This window comes from Acipenser ruthenus, chromosome 6, assembly GCF_902713425.1.
Source record: "Acipenser ruthenus chromosome 6, fAciRut3.2 maternal haplotype, whole genome shotgun sequence".
In the NCBI taxonomy this organism is placed as follows: Eukaryota; Metazoa; Chordata; class Actinopteri; order Acipenseriformes; family Acipenseridae; genus Acipenser; species Acipenser ruthenus.
In genome coordinates, this window is record NC_081194.1 from 10,628,514 (window position 1) to 10,650,367 (window position 21,854).

Genomic DNA, 21,854 nt, shown 5'->3' on the forward strand with positions numbered 1-21,854 from the left:
TATACTGTATATTGTTCTATTTTTATCTTAACTTTTACTTGAGAAACCCAACACTAACCCATTACTGTAGAAAGTCTACAAGTAGACATTTCATAATAACACATTCCACCTCAAATACTACACAAAGCACAGTAATTGCACTTTATAGCTACAGCTGTACTGTGGTGCTCTTTTACCAATACTGGCATGTATTTCTAACATTCCATTCAATATTTATGGAACATTCTTGGACAAATGTCAGTCCTTTTGCAGTACATCACTGAAAAAGCCACCAGGTCTTAATGATAAAAAATAAATACATTTGGGGGTCCCATGAAAGGGTATTCAAGAGACTTAATTGCAGGAAGCACAACTACAGAATACCAAAACACTTGTACAATAACACCCACAAATTGGATTGCCAAGCATGCATGATGTGCAACAATGTCCCTTTACCTCAATATCTTTAATATTCCCAAGCACAGAGGCGTCAGATCAAAACAATGAATTTAGGGAAGTTATGTTTTAAACACTTGTTACAGAGTCAAACATCAATTGATGGCATGCCAAACAAACTACCTAGTTGTTTACTGTACTGCTTTTTATCCACAGGGCATAGTTTGAACATCTGGAAAATGTCACCATGTACACAGAAGTACCGCACTTTAGGTAGGCTCCAAGGTCAGTAATAAACCAGCCGGCTTTCAACATCTGTCAGTATTCATTCTTCAGATCAGTCATAATATTAAATAACAAAAGACAACATATATAAATTATTGTCATATGAAATGTGTAGCATTAATCCTGACCATCCATGAAGGCTAGCTGTGGTTTACATGGCAACGCCTTGACAGAGAAGGGACCTTCTATTGTATTATTTTTCTCTTTACATTTGCGCAGTCATGTGAATGACTTGACTAATAACCCTCCAACTTCCCCAGCACATCTATTTTATCCGGATCAGGCTTTCCAAGGCAGCGTTGTAGGTCTAAATCAAGATTTACTTCCTGTCGCCTGGACATCAAGCCAGCTGGAATCGCAGGAGTCTCTTTGTGCTCTTTTAGCTCTTCTTGAAAGATAGCCCATATCACTTTGGCAATGTCATCCAACAGCAACAAGAGAGCATTTGTCAGAATTAACAATAACCTTATTCTCCATCTGACCATTCAGCTACAGAACACATGAACTGGAGCACAACAGTGTTTTTTTAGTTTTTTTTTTAATAACTCAGCATTCAACTTTCTTTTCTTTTTTTTCTCTAAACCCTGTGAAAGAGGTTCAGCTTTTACGACTAACAGTTCCGATTCCAAGACTTAAGAGACCCTTTTAAAAGCAGACTATTTTTTCAATATACTGTAAGCTTAAGTTACAGAATCCATATGCCTATATTTTAAAATGTATTTAACAAAAACAACAAACCCTTTACAGCACAACACATAAATACAGACATGCCCGTTATATACTTTGTAACTGTGCTATGCAGAGCTATACAGTTGTGTTGAAGTTGTTAATGGATGTTGGTACGAGTGTATTGTATTGTCACAACCCGATTCTGCTCCACTGATTCAGCATGCAATCTGAGGACACTCATCAAAATGACACAAGTTTATCAAGAGAGGGTTTTCTTCTTGTAAAATGTTTAAATAAAATATTTATCCACATCAAAAGTCCATCCCTTGTCTAAGAACTACTGACCATTTCACATCTATCTTACAGGAGGGTTCTTTCAACAACAAAGGATGTCCGTTTTTGTGAATACGTACAGTACATATAACGCATTAACCTAATATTCCACCTACAATGGCAACCCATCAGATTAATATTAATCACGGCTGTTAGATATCTATGCAGTGTTTCACCATATTTAGTTAAATTCTTTATTAGCTCAGGTAGGAGTTACTATTGTGTAAAAGGTAGGCCTCTGTGACCTACTGTACATGTAAAGCATAGATAATTAAAATAGGAATTTTGTATTTTTAATGGGGGTTAAAACTTGGGCACTAAAGTCCATCTCTTGCTTTTGCTAATTTGTGGAAATAAAAGAAGAAAAAAAAAATTATGCACACACCTCAAAGCAATGCACCATGAGAGAAATGAGACAGATGTATAAATCTGTACATGAGACAGAACATGGATTAGATTGCCAGTACAGTGCCAGGGAAAAGCTAGCAGACTGCATGCAAGATATTTAGGCTTCTGTTTTTCGGTGTTTATTATTTTCATTTTTCGGTGTTTACTTTGAGCTATTTGACTTTTATGTAGATAACCCAAAATGTATGTCACAATATGTATAGTAACTGGACAGTGCTTGCACACTTGTACCTTCTTTCCTATGCTGTCTTCTACTACAAAATCCTTATGGTCACAGGCACATTCTTCTGGGTTTTTACGTGTCTAGGCATTTTTGCAATTTGCAATTCTGTTTAAATCCCATAAGTGTGTACTGTAAATCCTCCCTATCTAACTGTAATACAGCTTTAAATACTGCAAGCAAGTACAGTCCTCCGTTTGTAATTGTAATCTCGTTTTAAATCTTCCAAGCGTGTGCAATCCTCTCCGCCTGCGAAGCCTCCGATACAAATGTAGGAATTTGCTGCCACTCAGTAGTTGGGGTGGGTTTAATGTATTCAGAATGAATCAATGCTAGGTACAGTCAGGAAGGAGGGACATTGCCTAACTGCTTTGAGAATTTTTACTGGGAAAGGGGTGAAGTCAGTGTGAATTGAGTAACCGTTTCTAGTGTTTTTCCAGTGTTTATTGGCTATGCACCAATTTCATTATATTACATACATGCATACAGTGTTCACCCTTTATAATGCTACAGTGGGGAGCCATATTACAAGACCGTGCAATTTGTGTTCCGCCTTATAACGAGTATAAAAGGGCTACTGTAATGGCATTATGGAGCAAATGGGAGCCACGACCCTATGTTATAACCGATTCCGCACTATAATGAGGTGCGTTATAACGGGTGAGCACTGTGTATATATATATATATATATATATATATATATATATATATATATATATATATATATATATATATATATATATATGTGTGTGTGTGTGTGTATATATATATATATATATATATATATATATATATATATATATAAAAAGTATCTAGGGTGTTTTATCGGTTCAAACCAAAAATCAGAAGCCCTAGATACATTTTAACTAGATTTGTAAAAATAGAATTATGAAAACAAGCCACATAAATCAAAAAGACATAACACAAACAGAGGAAATATAGTATAATCCTGAGTAAGTGATTATGTGTTAAAAATGTACAGTAAGAATTTATGAAGGTTTAAATTATTAACCAAGTTGCTTAATGACATGCAGTATCATATCAGGATTGTTCTCAGAAGTGCAAATTGGGGTATATACAGTAATGTGATGCAAACCTGGTGTCGACCTTGTTTCCACAGGCTTTACCACTGCAACCATATGTCAGCTGGGCACTGTTTAATACCATCATATTCAAGGAAGGAGCTGAAGCCATGAAATTGTTGTCTGCTGGGTATACAGCTGTTCTGCAGTAAAGCCAAATGGATTCAATGAGAACTAGCTGCTTTCCTGCAGGCACTGTTTTTAGGATACTTATATTCACAGCATATTTTGTTTTGTTTTTCAAACACTTAAAACAATATAAATAAGATATCTGGGAGTTAATATCATACACTCTGATGTGGGACAGTTTATGATGGCAAATAGACACTTCAAGAGGAGTACTGTGAAATTACCACACAGCTTGTTCCGACACCATGATTCTACAGTATCTGAGTTTGTACCAAGTTTCTGGTGGTTTTGTAAAAATGTATTTGTTGAGTCATTGTGGTAACATACAGTACAACTGACATATGGCCAAATGGAGATTGTATGACTGGTAATTTATTATTATTAGTAATTATTATTATTTATTTCTTAGCAGACGCCCTTATCCAGGGCAACTTACAAGATATCACATTATTTTTAGATACAATACCCATTTATACAGTTGGGTTTTTACTGGAGCAATCTAGGTAAAGTACCTTGCTCAAGGGTACAGCAGCAGTGTCCCCCACCTGGGATTGAACCCACGACTCTCCGGTCAAGAGTCCAGAGCCCTAACCACGACTCCACACTGCTGCCCTTTTAATAATAAAAAAAAGGTTTTGTAACCAAAAACACTACATTTTGAAATGGAATGTTGCTGGACTTGCGCGCCAATAAACATTTTGTACTGTAGAACTAATACAAATAAAACCAAGAGAGGATATTAAGGTTCATTCCTATATCTAATTTTACTTGATTCGTAACCACCAATGCCCTCAGTATACAATGAGTCATAAAGCAGACTTTACCATAAAACCACTTGAACAGCAGGATACAGAATCTGTCAGTTTTATGGGGTCAATCAAGTCTATACAACTGAGGCCGTATTAACACAATTTTATTTTATTTTTTTACACTTCTGCCGATACAAGCATGAACGCCTACTGCTCGAAGTCTGATGATCCAATAATAAAACCTAACCCATGTGAAATTACACATACTTTACCGTATCAGTACTGTGAAGCCAATTATAAAGAAAACAATTAGTATTCATGACCACTGAAGAGGCTGCATTCATATTCTACCACAAGGTTAAAAATTAGAAAATGATTAGCAGCAGCAATCAGACAAAGCTACAAAAGACCAGCCAACTGCCTCATTAATCTGCACCAGAAGAAACAGATTTGAAGGCAGCCACCAATTCATTATTTAATTTTTTAAATATTGAAATACTGCCTCTTGCAAGACAGAAGAAGAAATGCTAAATGGTGAGCTTGTGCCAACAGAATGACTAAATTTTAAGAAATGCAGGGAGAATTTGTCTTTTGACAACTGACACATGGAGATTTGGATTTGTTTTTAATAATGTCGGACATCAGCGCCCCTCCAGAAAAAGTACTTTTAAAATGGAAAGCAAGAAATTACAACCAAAATCATGTTTTGGTATTGAGACACAATCCAAATATGATAAATATGCTTCAGAAAATAGACAAATTCTAAATAAAAAAAAATTGTGGGTAGCAGAATAACTATAATAAATAAATTCCATCTTTCAGATTACAACGTCTCAATTAATGAAGTCTGTTTCTAAAACACACTCCTCATCCTAGCTTCTTGGTCACCATTATAAAAAGAGTGTAATTTAGTTGTCTGAATTCCATGTATGCATGGTTCATCACTGTGGCAATCTGCAGTATCTGGCCAGTGGGATATTAGTAATGCCAAGAGAAGTTCTAGCTTTATTATGCAACAGCAGGAAACTAGCATGTTGGCTTTTATTGTCCTCTGCTTCATTTCTTGCTGAATGAAACAAGAAAGGACTGTATTTCCCCAAATTGTTAAAGTTCACTGGCAACATATACTGCATAGCATCTTGTGACTAAAGGAGGTGCAGAGTTTGAGCGATTTATTGTTTAAAGAAACAGTTAAGAAAACACTTTCTTTTATAAAAAAAAAAAAAAAAAAAATGTTTTTCAAGAGTTTCTGTTTTGATTAAAAACTCTGAAACAGTATATGAACCTCCTCTGGTAACTTTATATAGAGCCTTCTCAATTGGGAATGCCATTTCCAATTTTAATAGAGAATATGTTCATGGAGTAGTGTAGTTATTTCACGATAAACGACAAACCCTGGAATGGGGAGAGTGTGTTGTTCACAGCCATCCTTGTAAATAAACATTCGCTCTGTAGCGTTGAATACGAAAAAGTTATTCTATGATAGAATGATCCAGTTGTATTAAAAAAGAAAGAAAAAAAAAACACAACATTTCACCTACAGTAGTCTCAGTTATTTTGGACAGGTGTTATGGGCGACATACTGTATACAGTATGTGGTTATGTTTACATGCAAAGGCAAGCACTCATTTCAAAGTGCTTTCAATTTAAATGATTAATAGTACTATGTAGATAATTATTCCTTCATATACAGTATATAAACACAGTGGTTTGCAGTATTCACCCCCCTGCAAAGTTTTCACATTTTGTTGGGACCTGAGCGTACTCCACAACGCTTTCAAATTAGACTTTACATGTAGAATCTACACAAACTACTCCACATTGATAGTTAAAAAATGCATATAGAATATAAAACAAGTAAGATTTACAGAGAAAAACGGATTAATCTCAGTTGCAGAAGTAATCAACCCCTTTGCTACTGTAGCCCTAAATCAGCTCAGGAGCAAATGATTTGTTTGAAAGGTCACAAAATTAGTGAAATGGTTTCAACCTGTGTGTACTCAAAGTGGTTTAACTTGTAGATAATCCAACAAAGCAACCATGAGGACCAAGGAGCTATCAAAACAAGTCAGTGATAAAGTGGCACAGAGCAGAAGGGTACAAGAAAATTTCAAAAGGCGCGGATTCTCCCTCTCAGCACAGTGAAGTCCATCATTAAGAAGTGGAAGATGCATCACACCACCCAGACACTACCCAGATCAGGTCGCCCTCCCAAACTGAGCAGCTGGGCAAGCAGGAAACTGGTTCGGGATGTCACTCTGAAGCCAACAATGACCTTGAGAGATCTGCAAAGTTCTGTGTCTGAGATGGAAGTCAGTGTTCACACATCAACAATAAGCCGGTCCCTACACAAAGCTGGTGCGTATGGATGGGTGGCAAGAAAGAAGCCATTACTCAAAAAGCCTCATCTTAAAGCACGTATGGAGTTTGCGAAAAAGGATGTAGATGATAATGCAGACATGTGGAAAAGGTTTTGTGGTCAGACGCGACAAAAATTCCAAGTGTTGCGTCTGGCGCAAGCCCAACACTGCACATACCCAGTCAACACCATCCCAACTGTCAAGCATGGTGGTGGCAGCATCATGTTATGGGGATGATTTTCTTCAGCAGGGACTGGGAAGCTTGTCAGGACAGAGGGGAGAATGGATGAGAATCCTTGAGGAAAACCTGTTTGAGTCACCCAAGACGCTGAAACTGGGGAGGAAATTCACAATTTTCAGCAGGACAATGACCTGAAGCACAAAGCCAAAGCCAAAGCCACACTGGAGTGGTTGAACAAGAAGAGAATTAAATGTTCTTGAGTGGCCCAGTCAAAGTCCTGACAATCCAATCGAAAATTTATGGTGAGACTTTAAGATTGCAGTCCATCGACGATCCCCAACAAACTTATCAGAACTGGTGCAATTTTCCCGTGAAGAATGGGCAAAAAATTCACCATTCTACTGTGCAAAGCCTATCCAAAAAGACTCATATCAGGAATCCTACTGTGAGACTTATCCAAAAAGACTCATAGCAGGAATTGCTGCAAAACGTGCTTCTACCAAGTACTGACTTAAGGGGCTGAATACTTATCCAACCAGTACATTTAATTTTGTACATTTTCATTGCTAGTTTTGCTGACATTTAACCTCCTCATAGTTTAGTTTAATCACTGCAGCTTTGAATAAAAAAAAAAAAAGTTTGTTTGAAAAACTGTGCATAAATTATTAATAAATTATTAATACAACAAAATGCGACATTATTGGTAGGGGTGAATACTTCTGCAAACCACTATGTGTGTGTATATGTATATATATATATATATATATATATATATATATATATATATATATATATCTATATATATATATATATCTATATATGTATATCTATAAATAAATAAATAAATAAATAAATAAAATCACACACACACTGTAGACATACATACACACACAATTGCCTCTTAGTACATTTTAAAGTTATGCAGTAGATTAATATTAATAAAGTTACATGCAATCTTGGAGGGGAACATTGGTGTTTGAAAGCAATGACGCTCATGATTACCAATGTCTTACATTTTATTAACTCCCATACTGCCACATTTACGGATGCCACAGGCAAAGTTCTGCTTGATGTGAGGGATGTGATGTACTGTAATATAATCTCATTTAGATCATCTAAATGTCATGTAAATACCACCAAAAAATATTTTATTGTAGCCCTTCATTTTGCAAAAACCTTTACAGTACCAAGTCTTTTGTTGTAGTGACGATATGGTACTGTATAGGGAAATGGTATATCAATAGTTTACAAATCCATGTGTACAGTAAGCTAAACCAAGTATTGTTAGTTAAAATATGAAACTAGTGATCCAGAACATTACAAGACCCTTTTAGGAAGACAATGCATTGACTCTATGAATGTATAATGTATGTGCAGGGAATACACCAGACTAACAATGGCTAGATGCACTTCAATGCAAGTTCCAGCCTGTTTCCACTCGACATTCGAAAACAAAACAAGACCTATTTTATTCTACTCTAGTAGCATATGCTTTGAATTATAGCAAGTTAAATGTCTAAATTCATTTCTGACAGATAAAACATTAATTAATTAATTAAAATGAGTGTAGTTTAAACATTGGGAGGCAAAAGGCTTCTCAGAATGTCTTAATTAAAAACACTGGCTTCATTAACAACATACAATATGTGTCTTACTCACATATTGGCCTGCATTAGAAAGTATTTTTCAAGCTTCACACAAGACTGCCTCATTCCTACTGTAAATGATTACCATATTGGAACATTCAATTATTCCAGGAAAAAAAAATTAAGGTAATGAATGTATGACTGCAGTCATTCTGTACATAAAGCCATTGTGAGCTTGTGCCTGTCAGCATGGATGAGGCACCAATGTACCGACTGCCCCCTGGAACTCTTGTTACAGTGACCCTCAGGAGGCAGCATTCGTGGGATTTGTTGTTGTCACCGACAGTAATGGCCTGGACCGCTTTAGTCTCATGCAGGTTCAGGGCTGCAATTAAAAGCATCACTGCTACAGTAGCACACATTCCTGCTCTGGCTACTCCATAAAGTACATGCAGAGTGGTTTGGTTTACAGTATGGACTGTATCACTTGCCAGTGCCTTTAAAAGGCATTCTAAAGAATTCCAGACATAGAGGCCAATTCTCAAATACAGCAAAATGGAATATGGAATATAAAGTAGCAACGAGACATGTTCATGTCCCCACATTTTGTCATTACTCAGGAAACCTTTACTTGTGTCATTCACAAATTTGAAATAAATTTAAAAAAGTACTGTACCACCAATTATTAAACAAATGTGAATAGAACCAACTTTGAGAGAAGTGTGCTACATGACAGGCTACAGCAGAATAATAACACTAAATCTAAACATTTCCAGGAGAAAGAAATATTAAACATTACGGTAACCAGTCAGTCAAACCTCTGGCTCCATCTAATGGCTGAAGGATGCACATTCGGCATTTTGTCTAATCAATAAAACAGAGTCAATAAAATCATTGAGATTGTCAAAACATGCAGTACTGTTAATTTTGAAGGATTATTTAATACATAATGGGCTATATTGTATCGATTTTAAAAGGCCCACAATAGTAGATTAGGCATTTTTAAAATGAAACTTTACCCATTTGGCCCAGGGGGCTTGAAGATAAACTAACATTGTATTGAATATTTTAATTTTACAAACTTGTGCGGCAAGTTCACATGCCATTTAAAAGATTCCTTGTGTGCTGACAACATTCTTTCTTGCAAGAAAAGACATGAACACACAAAATGAAAGTGATAGTTTGGAGAAGACACCAGAAGCAGAAGCTGATTTTGTCCCTGAAGACACCATCACATCTGCAGCACAAAAACCTTTCAGCCCAATTAACAATGGGTGTCTGGAGACTGGCAGTCTTTCTCCGACCTCTTGTTTCCAAGGTGCTAGTCTGGATTCACTCACCAGCATTTTTCCGTGACCCAAGAATAGGAATCCATATTCTAAAGAACATGCGACAAAATAAGATTTAAAATAAATAAATAAGCAAATGCATGCTCAAATTTCCCATAGCACAGGAAACAACCAAGATCACGTCACCAAACCTTGATTCACCACCTTAAGAGGATGTATAAGGTACAGTACATTGCAGCAATAAGCAAGATGCAGGAATCAACTGCTTTACAGACCTCTTCACAGAGCCCTGACAGGTTAGGTTTGCTGGAAGCCCCAATTAAAATGGCAACTTCAGACTAGCTTCTAATAGAGAGCGTTTCTTAATGCCCATAGGACATGCAAGGTCATGAGCTGTGGAGAAGCCCCAAATCGGCAAATGTGGATGAAGACCAATTAAGAGGATGACATCTGACTAGGTCAAGATAGTGAGGTGAGCAAACGCCTGGGAAAAAACGGTTTCTTGTGCAGGATGTGTAGATTTTACTGTTTTTGGATAAAGTTTGCATTTGGTTTTTACAATGTGCAAGGCAAGTGGCAAGTAAAAAGGGTGGATGACAGCAAGTTAAACAGGGCCCCTCCTTTTTTCTTTTTTAAAATGGACTAAAAAGATACAGACTGTTTAGAATTACTGCAGGACAGCTGATAATATACAGATACAGAGCAGGCCTACAAAGATCCAAAATTGAAAAAGAAAAAAAAAAAAATTCTTTCTAGAATTAGATTCCTATAAAAGCAAATCTGAAGTGTCAGGGACACAGTGACATACAGGAATGCAAAAACCAAGGTTTACAGTACAATTGGAAAAACAAAATAAAACACACATATCCGGTGCCATCTATACAAGATTTCTCAATAGTCTAATCTATTGTCAAGTGTGGTGTATTCTCCTACTTTAGAAGATATCCATATACTGTACTGTCTGTGCAACACTAACCTGAGTACTAATATACTGTAGCAGTTCACAGTAATTGCAAACAATACAGTTCAAGGACTCCTTAACCCCTCTGGGTATCCATGACAAAACCATGAATATGCAGCATGTGTGCATTCACAGCAGATCAAGCAGCATCCTTAATTTCATGAAACACCATGGCCAGGACTCTTGCTCTGGCCCTTGGTCTTATAGTTTTAGATACTGAGCCATACTGTGCACAAGCTACTTTACTGGATATGGTCTCCATTTATGTTAGTATTAGGTTAGATTTACTGCAGTGCACAGAACAGGCTGGGGGCTTCAGTAATACACATTCATCTCTCTCTCTCTCAATGGCCAATTCACTATTACAGCAAATTATCTCTACCCTTAGTCAAAGTGCTGTATAATCTCTCATTTGGTAACATGTGCTGATAAATCACATCATTACTAGATGAGGAGTGTTGTGTGAGAAAAGCCTGTCCAGACCACGTTTCATCACACTTATCTAGATATACTGTAATTTAGTCTGACAGTGTAAAGACAGAGAGATTGGCAGAAATACTGACAAACAGGGTACATTCATATAATCCCGGATTACACGACATTCAAAATGTCTTGAAGAATGTCCTTGGGAAGTTTCATCTGAATTTGACAAGGGATTTTCTAGATAAATAAAAAATGTAGGATAAGTGTGACACTTTACCCCAAAATTATGATACACTCAATTTGTGTTTAAGGGTGGCCCTTACTGTAGCAAGTTTGGATGCTGCTGCAAACTACATTACTGTACATGCAACCTACTACAGGCCCAACAATTAACCTGTGGTTCCTTAATACTGTGCATGCCCACCCCAGCAGGCATGCTTAGTTAGACAATACAAGGAAACACAGGTTGTTTAATCAGTTTTTATTTGAAAGAAAAAAGGGGAAACAGCACTACGATGGTTAAATGTATTTGAGCAGCTGTAAAAAAAAAAAAAAAAGAACTGCCTCTTTTGTGAAAGCAAAACAATATCAGGGACTAGTTACTAATGCATCATTTTTCTATCTTAAGAAAGATTAGAATCATGTATTCTAATATACTGTTCAAAGAGTAAGAATTCAACATTTCACATGTTCACAGCCTGTGTAAAAACAGGCTTTTGATGCTCCCTACTGACCAATACGTTCTTTATGCATCATTCTTTTACAGCCGAGTTCTATCCAGTGCACCAAAGAGATTTCAACAGCAGGGGGCACCTGAAGCATATAAATGCACCACTTTATGTTTTTGTTGGGGTTTTTTTTGCTATTTTAATTAACTAAAAATGTCACTATTTAAGTTAACCGTGTCATTTATCTGCCATGGAGTTTTTTGCTGTCCAGCATAAATAGACCAATACAGTGAATATACATATTTTTAGTTGTACCAAAACAAATTTAAACACAATGTAGTAAAATTGTAATTATTTTTTTATTTTTATGTGGCAATCCTCACTTCCAACACGAGTAATGAGGACCCTTATCAGATTGGTCCCCTTTTTAAAGTTAAAAAAAGATATCACCTCTAACTGGGAAGGTATTCTTAGTCCTGGGCTCTGCGAATTGCATGTACTTATCAAAGATTTTAACATGCTCATTAAAGTTCTGAAATAGCCTAGGGCCTTGCAGGCAGCACAACATTTAGGGGGTGGCCAACAACTGGGCTGGTTTGCCCATTTTGTTAAATTCTCCTATCTCCAAACAGTCAAACTGTGATGAGAGAAGCTTAACCTCCTCGTGTCATTTTCTTCCCTGGTTCTCAAGGGGAAGCTGCTCACTCTCTCTCCCTCTCCGATTCTGTGAAGGGGGTTGTGCTGTATGGACAAACTCACAAATGTAAAAAAACAAAATTACAAAATAATGTTTGGTCAGAAAACTCCTCAATTTAATCCTATTAATAGTAGCAACACTCTTGCTTATTTACAGCATAATTTTCCAAAGCAAACAAGCCACAGTACTGTAAATCTAAACTGAACTGGTACTTAATATTTTTGAAAGGTCTATATTTTCCACTGCAATTACAGTGTAGTGTACTAGGGGATAATGTCGAAATAGAAGGATTTTGTCGGACTGTGCAGTATAAACAGACACAAAATGCCTAGTTGACAATACATATCAAAAGTACACTTAAATATGGAATGTTCACTTGTTTCCATATACATTTTATGTGTATATATATATATATATATATATATATATATATATATATATATATATATATATATATATATATATATATATATATATTAATGTAATTTTCTGAAAATGTCACCAGCATTTATTTTTATTTCAATTAGGTTTGGTATTCACATACTGCACTCTAGTGGGACCAAGGATTTTAAGTGGACTAAAGGCTTAAAAACTAGAAATCCCTAGGGGCATAACATGGGGATCTCATATTAGATTGCATGGGTTGTAAACATGAAGTAAAATAATCATGAGGTTAAAACAATGTGGCGGTGCAATGGTTAATTTCTACTAAACACCACCTGTAGTGAAACTATTGAGAATCATAGAGCTGTGTACTGTATCAACTGTAAAGACACTTTCTGAAAGCAAGTGGTGTCTATCACATGGCCTGAAGTAAAATGTTGTGTCACTTAATGTAAAGTGGACACCAACTGTAATACAGCTTTATTTAGAGGCATTACTGCAGCCCCCATTTTCAAACCAGTAAAAACCAACTGACCACTTATCCTAATAAAAACTTTTACCTTATTGACGCACTACCTGTTACACTGCATTTAGGAACCTGGCAGGCAGGTTAGTTTGCTTCTGATAAATGACTGAACACACTGCATAGAGTTGCACAATTTCTTTAAAATGTCTTAAATGAAAAAATACACAAAGCTGCATCAAAGATTGGAAATGTTTCTAAAGATCATTCTGTCCAGTACAAGAAGGGGACATGTCTCTTATTTGTTGTTATTTTTACATGTATGTTTTTATTTTGTTTGATAAATTCATTGAAAATAGAATGTCTTTAAAATGGTAGACAAATGAAATATTCTACCATTTAGCATTTACTGTTTTTTCGGTTAAGTATTTAAATAACTCTATAGAAAAGGATCAATTTTGATTGTGACAATGCTATTTCTTTCTGCTTTCATAAATATTGTGTTTAAATTGTGAAATAAGCTAATTTTTACAGTGAAAGGAAACAGCACTAGGTATGATATATGGAGGTTGTCAGTGTCTTGTAATATTTTGTACCAATGTCTGTGTCTGATATTCTTTAGTAGCAATAGGGCCTATACCTTATTAGCAGCGTGTGTTTGTGCGTGTCAAATGCATGCATTGTGAATACGTTTGAAAATTAGCAGTGACCACTTCAAGAATGATGTAACCACAGGTTAGGTATAAAATGCTTATTTAGAGCTCAGTGTTAGATCAGAAAACAGAAGAAATGACTGTCTCCAAAAATGGTAAAAAATTGCATTTATTACCTTTTTCGCATTGCATGCTATCACCAAAGTTTAATAAAGCATTGGTATTAAAATGACTAATTGTTGTATTGAGCTAATCATTCTGTGTAAATCCATCACAAAGACCCACTTAACAGCCCCAGTTGTAGTCTTTCAAAAACACCTAAACGATTTGTGACAATTGTTATGTAACAAAATCTCAAATCACATTATGGCTTTTACTGTATTGTAGCTCACTTGTCATGTAAAAGAGAACTAGGCACAGAATACAGTTTACCTGTAATCCAAGTTTTACACTAGCTGGCTCATGCCCCAAACCCTTCAATTTGTTTTTAGATTACACAAAAAAATAGAAAGTTAAATATTGGAAGTAAAAAATAAACAGTAATAGTGGTTGAATTTGAAGAGAATTTCACAGGTTTTCTCTAGGAACTAACATTAGTAGCAGTCTTTTACTAGGTTATTTAGAACCTAGATACTAGTTTGCAGTAATATGAGCAGGTTTACAAAACAGGTTTAATTTTTCAGCTCTTGTTATCATCTCATAGAAAACATGTGCCTGGAAGTAAAAGTTAATATACGTCCATTTTTTGTATACAACACAATGTAGTTGCATAATCAGACTTTGCCAGCATTCTTTATTAATTATATTGTGTTCTATATACTGGTAGTATATAATTCATCCATGCACCATGTGAATACTCCAGTTCAGACAAAATGCAGTTGCACTCCTTGCTGCATAAGAACTAGTTTTGTCAGACAGAATCTGTTACTGGATGAGAAACTAGAGATTCATTTAATTTGTCCTGGATAAGTAGGCCAATGGAACCACACGGGGTAGAGGGAGTGGAATTACAGCCCTGAGGTCCTTTTGTACTCCCATATCATGGAGCTGTTTTTTACATGTGCCATGCACATATAAAATAGTGCTTTACTGTATGAAGGACTGCAGAACATGGCTGTACCTGTACATTAAATAAATAAATAAAAATACATTCCACAATTAAAAATAAATAAATAAATTTTAAAAAAATTAAAAAATCAGGTATCAGAAAAAGAACACATTAAGCACATTAAAGAAAAACAAATTGCCCTTCATATCAACCCTAACAATGTTACACACATAAAACATTATTATTATTTAGTCATTTAGCAGATGCTTTTATCCCATGCAACTTACAGAGACTTGGGGGTGAACTATGCATCACAATTGCTGCTGCAGAGTCACTTACAATAGGACCTCGGTTTTAGGTTTCATCCGAAGGACAAAGCACAAGGAGGTTAAGTGACTTGCTCAGGGTCACACACAGTGAGTCAGTGGCTGGAATTGAACCTGGAACCTCCTGATAACAAGCCCCTTTCTTTAACCACTGGACCACCAAGCCTCCTTACAACATGTAACATTTAATAACTTGGGACTTTGAAAACCTCTCAGAAGAATGTGTGGTATTGTATATTAAATCCAGGTACTCACTGTTGAGAAATCACAAAGGCTGGATACCCCATGCTACTGTATCAACGTTTAATGCCCAAGTCTCACTATCTTTCAAAAGCGGCCACAAGTTGCAGGATCAAGATCTGAAAAAAGACAAGAGACTGAAGAGACAGAGAAGGCACCACTGACTGGTGCAGTTTTTGTGTTTCTTCCATCTTTACCGGTTGTGTCACCAGAAAATTCATCAAATTGCTTTTGAATGAAAGGGGGTACTGTAGATTAGGTTGAATTTTTTTCACAGTAAACAAAGTACAGGCCTACTACCTTTCTGTAACTTTGCAGATGAGAAGGTGTGTCATATAGTGATTTAAAAGGGCTACTTTGGTTAATAGTCTGCTACAGTATGTGTATTGCTTGAATAATAAACAAAACGGTTTACTGTAGACCCTTACGTAACGAATAACTTCTGACCACTACGTTTTGTGCATGCGCATTAGGCAGATCTGGTATAAAGTGATAATGTAGTGCTCTTCGACTGCATGTACAAGTTACAAATATTCATACAAAGTCAAAAGTTTATCAGATTACAGCCAAATGCAATCTGAAACGTCTATAGAAGGCTATGGTGGGAGCGCACATCTATGATAAGAGTTTGGTGAAGACTGATGCAAAACCAAGGCAGTTATTGTGTTCACCCGGTACAGTGGGGCAGATGGACGGACACAGAGTGCAAGGGTCACCATTTCTTCAATAAGGACTCTAGTAAAAGCAACCTGAATGGATCATTCACCTTTGATTAAAAGTGCTTTTATACAGTACCAATTATATTTATTTTATTATAATTTTGGGGAATACTAATTAATTTATACTACAGATTATAAGCAGTTACCAGAAAACAGTACATCGGATTTAATGGATTTACCTAGTGACTAGACAGCCATTTTCTTGTGTGACAATCATGGGATTGTTGATATAGAACAGGGGTGTGCAATTCATATCGCCCGACACTCGGGACAACAAGTTTTACCGTTATACTTTGCCTGTCGGACCAGTGCTTCATACAAATGAAAATTAAATAAATAGAATGCGTAACTAAACCTCAAAGCAAAAATAGAGTACACAAACAAACATCCTTTTAAATTCACAAACCCTCAGTCACACACAGTAACAAAACGTATTTAACTGAATGCAACAATACTATTAAAATTGCCTTTGTCTACACAGTAGGAGCCCAGTAAAGTTTGACCGCCAGTTCTAGGAAGAATATTTAACCATTCAAAATGATAAAAACCTTTAAACTATTTTATATGTAACTGCTTAGCAACGTATTTATTTTTTTAAAAAGCTACTTAAAGATCAGGTGGGTGGCAGTAGGTTTGTAAAGCTATAGGTTGACTTCATTATTACTCCATATCATTGCACTCTTACTAGACTGCTACCTTCCTTCTCCAGATTCTGACAACTGCTGATGTACAGGTGTTTTAGTTTGTTGCATCACATATATGAAATCATTGCCAACTATTGCTGCTGCTTTGTGGAATTTTGATTTTTCTTGTTCTTTCAGTTTTGTAACTGCTGAACCCCAGATTTTTAAAAGGACTTGTGTATAACCTGTCAGGTTTCTATGCTTTTTTTTTTTTTTTTTTTTTTTTTTTTAAATAGTTTTCCATCAAAATGCATGTACAATAGTTACAGTAGGCTCCATCAAATTCCGCAGAGACAAAATCTTTTTTTCTTTTGTTTATTTTATTTTAATTTATTAATTTTTTAAACAGTGTAGAACATTTCACAGCTATTTTTTCTTATGTAACACAAAGTTCGACATTAACTAAGGTCCGGCGGCCCGGGGCCGGTAAAGATCACAGTTTGGCCGGTAGTTATGAAGCAACACAGGTCCAACTGGGCTGGTAACATTTTTTAACTGTATAATATATATGGTATAGTGCACGTGGCTTCCGTTTCATGAACACAGGAAAATGGGTCAGTGTGCCAAAAAGCTGAAAAAAACAAAATTTACAAACCCATTTTTAAAAACATACCTACCCCCGATAACACCGTAATTGAACTCGTCCAAACTTTCCCGCCGCACGTTGTATTTGTTGTACAGTCAGCATCTGAGACTGACGGTAATACTCGTTATATCGACATGGCAGTTTTTTACGATTGTGGGTTTGCTTGTAAAAAAAAAATGAGTATCATTTGTACACATACATTTTCAAACCTTGAATACAGTATATGGCTGAAATAATAGCATATATTGAAAGGCTTCAATTAGCCACTTTTTTATTTTTATTTGAGACGTGGACTCTCTTTGGTTACCGTACACATTACTAAACATACGGAAATGAAAAGCCATCATGAACGAATATGCATGCGAGCTAAAGTTATTTTTTCAGGACTGAGTCCGATTTAATGCAGTTTGCAAGTGCACTCGGCTCGTGGTGTGTGAACCGGGTGTTTACAATGTCCTGCAAGGCATATTGAAAGACGGCAGCTATTTATGTATTTCTCCGGTTTTTAATATAGCATGTTTTAGATTCTTCCATATTGCTGTGGAAGAAAGCTAATTTATGAATACATTTCTTGAATGCCTACAAGTAGGAGAATGCAGTACGCGATTCTGCATGGTTCTCCTAATGTCGGCATTAAACAAAGTAAATTTCAGAAAAGATTGAATATATTTTATTATTTTGTGAGTTTGGCACGATTTTGGTGTCTGGCCAAAATTTCTACCAGAACTTTAGTTTTTCATCTTTTATTTACTGAAAATAACAATATGTAATATAACACAATAATAGTTTAAAAATTAAACATCGGGTGAATTTATTGCAGATGACAATATAAAAATAAAATGAGTTATCTAGTCAAAACATGTTAAATGTAAAGAAAAAAACAACAACACAGATTTAAAAAATAGATCAGCTCTTACCATTTAAACATATGGTATACACATAATCAGAATGGTTAAACAAATAAACAAATTTGAATGGCGCTAACACACAAGCTAATACATTACTCTGCTATTGCCGAGCACAGCGATACAGTTTCGTACTTATTATTGCGCCAGTAAAAACACTACCTCAGTGGCCCAGTAGTAAAAAATCTAAATGTAGAGCCCTGTAACCTCTTGTCCCATGATGGCTAACTGCAACACTGCTGCAGCAGGGGGATCCTTGTTTCATACCCTGACGGCTATTTATTTTTTGGGAGGGCAACATTCTTTCCCTGCACTATGCTCACTGAAAAATAAATACATAAATGAATTAATATATTAAACACATTGTCATGAGATTTACAGTCTTATTTTAAAATAATAAAATACTGTACAGACAATCTCATAAGCATTTCATTTCTATCATTACAAACATATTTGTCAAATTCATGTTTTAACAGTTTCACAAATCGATGGATTGTGCATGTCCAATAAATAACTTTTTTTTTTGTAAAAAATCTAATTTTAAAATGTACTCAAATTCATTTCTTCAGAAATGTCTCCATAAGTGTAATTTAGTGATCTCCTACCTAAAAGTCTGACGTAACTGTGGCAATGTTATACAGTAAGGCTTAACATTAATTTGTCCTTGAGCATGCAGGTTGAATAAAAATTAATCTATGAACATTCTTGGAAGAAATCCAAATGGAGCCGTAATTCACATCACAGCATCACATGTTGTACCATTTTGAAAATGTTTGCCACTAAAAACGTGTAGAACAGCATCCGAGCACAAGAAAACAAATTATTTCATCACACTCAGCCAAACAGTTCAACACCTAAGTTAATTAGGTGTGTGCACCATGTGTCTGATCACCATGACCTAAATTCACAATAAAGTTTCACCAAGGGGTTCTGAATATATACCTTTTATTATAGACCAAACCCATTGAATAAGATGTCAGAGCTCATCCAAACATAAATCAACATGGTCTAGATTAGGATTAACCTGAAGAATTTGAATGATGACACAATGACGCTACAGTATGTAAATCAATGCAGAGTTCTTTCTTGGAAAGAACACCCTGGTGTACTGTATACCAAGAATGTGTTTTATTGTGCAAAACACGTTTTAACTAAAAACAATGGTGTTTGTCATCCACTGAATTTTTACTGTCTGTCGCAATCACATCCAAATCAGCTAAACTCTCCCTCTTTCTTGCTATGGAGAGGGTTCCCTGAACATTTTTTCTTCTCTGAGTTTCTGTTTGCAGACGACAATAGCCTCATGCTGCAACAGATACTGGATCAGGATCATGACAGTTTAATCAGGTATGTTAGTGACAATCATCAGCAGCAAGTGCTGTAAAATTACCAGTAACATGAAAAATTATATCATAACCTACTGTACATCCACTGTATGAAAATGCTTGACATAAACAAAGACTGACAGATGTCTCCATTACTGTATACCCCTTATACTGATACACTCAGTACAAAATGTCCAAACCAGCCTCTACTACTGTATATTCACGTACCCAGAGTGACCAAAAGATGCAGTAGGGAGGATTTTGTGGGACCCTGTGCAGCATTATAGCAACAAATCCTAAAGTAAAGAAAATATTGAATTACATTATTTTAGAGCACCATAAACACAAGCCTAACCCTCTGTGCAGGGAAACTAAAATAAACTAAAGTTATAATACATCACAATTTGTATTACCAAAACTGGAATGGTTACATGAATTACTTGAGACCTGGGATTCAATAAACTCTGACTGTCTGACTGAACTATCACTGTCAATTAGATATATTATCAGTAACCTTGAAGTTTAACCAAGCCATTTCCTTGGCTAAGCCATCAGCATGCCAGAGCAAAAGGTTTACAGTGGTAAAACTACCGTAATAAGAGCCAAAATATAACTTTGGCATTAATCAATCAGTTAACTGAAACTTAGTGTAATGTACTAGTCACCGAAACACTTAATAATGTGATACAAGTTAGCTGTCCAAGATCACATTTTCTCTTTAGAATAAAAAAAAAGAATGGGATATTGCATGTGTTTTCATGCAAGCACATACACTGGCAGTAAGAGATGCAAAACTGTTTCTCTAGCAAATAATTGTCAGACTTTCATTTTGCATTTTGTTTATAGGTTTCTATGAAGAAGTGAATCTCTCTCTTTTTTTAGATGTTACTTTCATTTTAGTTTTAAGAGGAAGCGAATACAGTGACACAGTGTTTGTCAGCTGGAAGGTAGAACAGCCACCACAATATACATAGTACATACTTTACAGGTGTGCGAGGAGCTGTGGGGTAACAGTAGAGTTACCCCAAAATGTTTTGTGCTCTGCCCACACTAGGGATAAATGGATTTAACCATGTGTCTACTTAGGTTCATAGTGTGGAGTAGTGGTTAGGGCTCTGGACTCTTGACCGGAGGGTCGTGGGTTCAATCCCAGGTGGGGGACACAGCTGCTGCTGTACCCTTGAGCAAGGTACTTTACCTAGATTGCTCCAGTAAAAACCCAACTGTATAAATGGGTCATTGTATGTAAAACATAATGTGATATCTTGTAACAATTGTAAGTCGCCCTGGATAAGTGCGTCTGCTAAGAAATAAATAAGAATAATCAGAATAATACCCACATGTATTGTGTACATTGATTCTACTGTAGAGTCACAATTTTATTTTTAGCATTAATACCTGTAGAAATATAAATAAATAAACTACAATTGGATTATAATACTGTATCTATTATGGAACAGCTTCAAAACATTGATAAAGTACATTAAAATGGAAGGGGGAAAAATAAAACAGAAGGTTAAGCAAACAAGGCCACATTTAGAAAAAATGATACATGGTGATGATAATCATAGAAGGAACCAAACGAAAACATACTATCTTAAAAGTGTGTTTTCTAATGGCGGTCACATTCACCATGTAGCGTGTAACAGACGGACAAGGGTCCACATTTTGAATGGAGAATACTGACACTAGGCCTGTGTATGCTGAACAGTGTATACTGTCGTCTGATGCAGGGTGCAATTTGATGGATGGGGTGGGAGTGATTTTCCTGGCTCTGATTTTTTTTTTTTTAATCACTGGGACTGCATTTTCAGTGATTTCCTCTCCCCCCCCCCCCCCCCCCCGGAAATTTGACAAATCGCACCCTGGACTGATGATACTGCGAAATACACATTCTCGAGCTCTGTATCAGTATGCTGTAAAAAGACAATGTCGAAGAGTATATTAGGTCTGGTTTCAAGTTGCATCTCCAACTACTGTACAGTTGCCAGAAAAAAAGATAAAAGTATCAGTGTGCTCTGGATGACTGAATTTTTGCCTTGGGCCGTGGGTCAGGCAAGCTCTGTGCTTCTGAATGAGATATTTGGGACTGAGTGTATTCAAGACT

At 36.0% G+C, this 21,854-nt stretch overlaps 1 protein-coding gene across 3 annotated transcripts in view; it reads right to left on the minus strand.

Moving 5' to 3' along the window:
- LOC117411031 (stromal membrane-associated protein 1) overlaps positions 1–21,854 on the minus strand; it is an 88,888-nt gene that overhangs the window by 65,566 nt on the left and 1,468 nt on the right. The window lies entirely within an intron of this gene.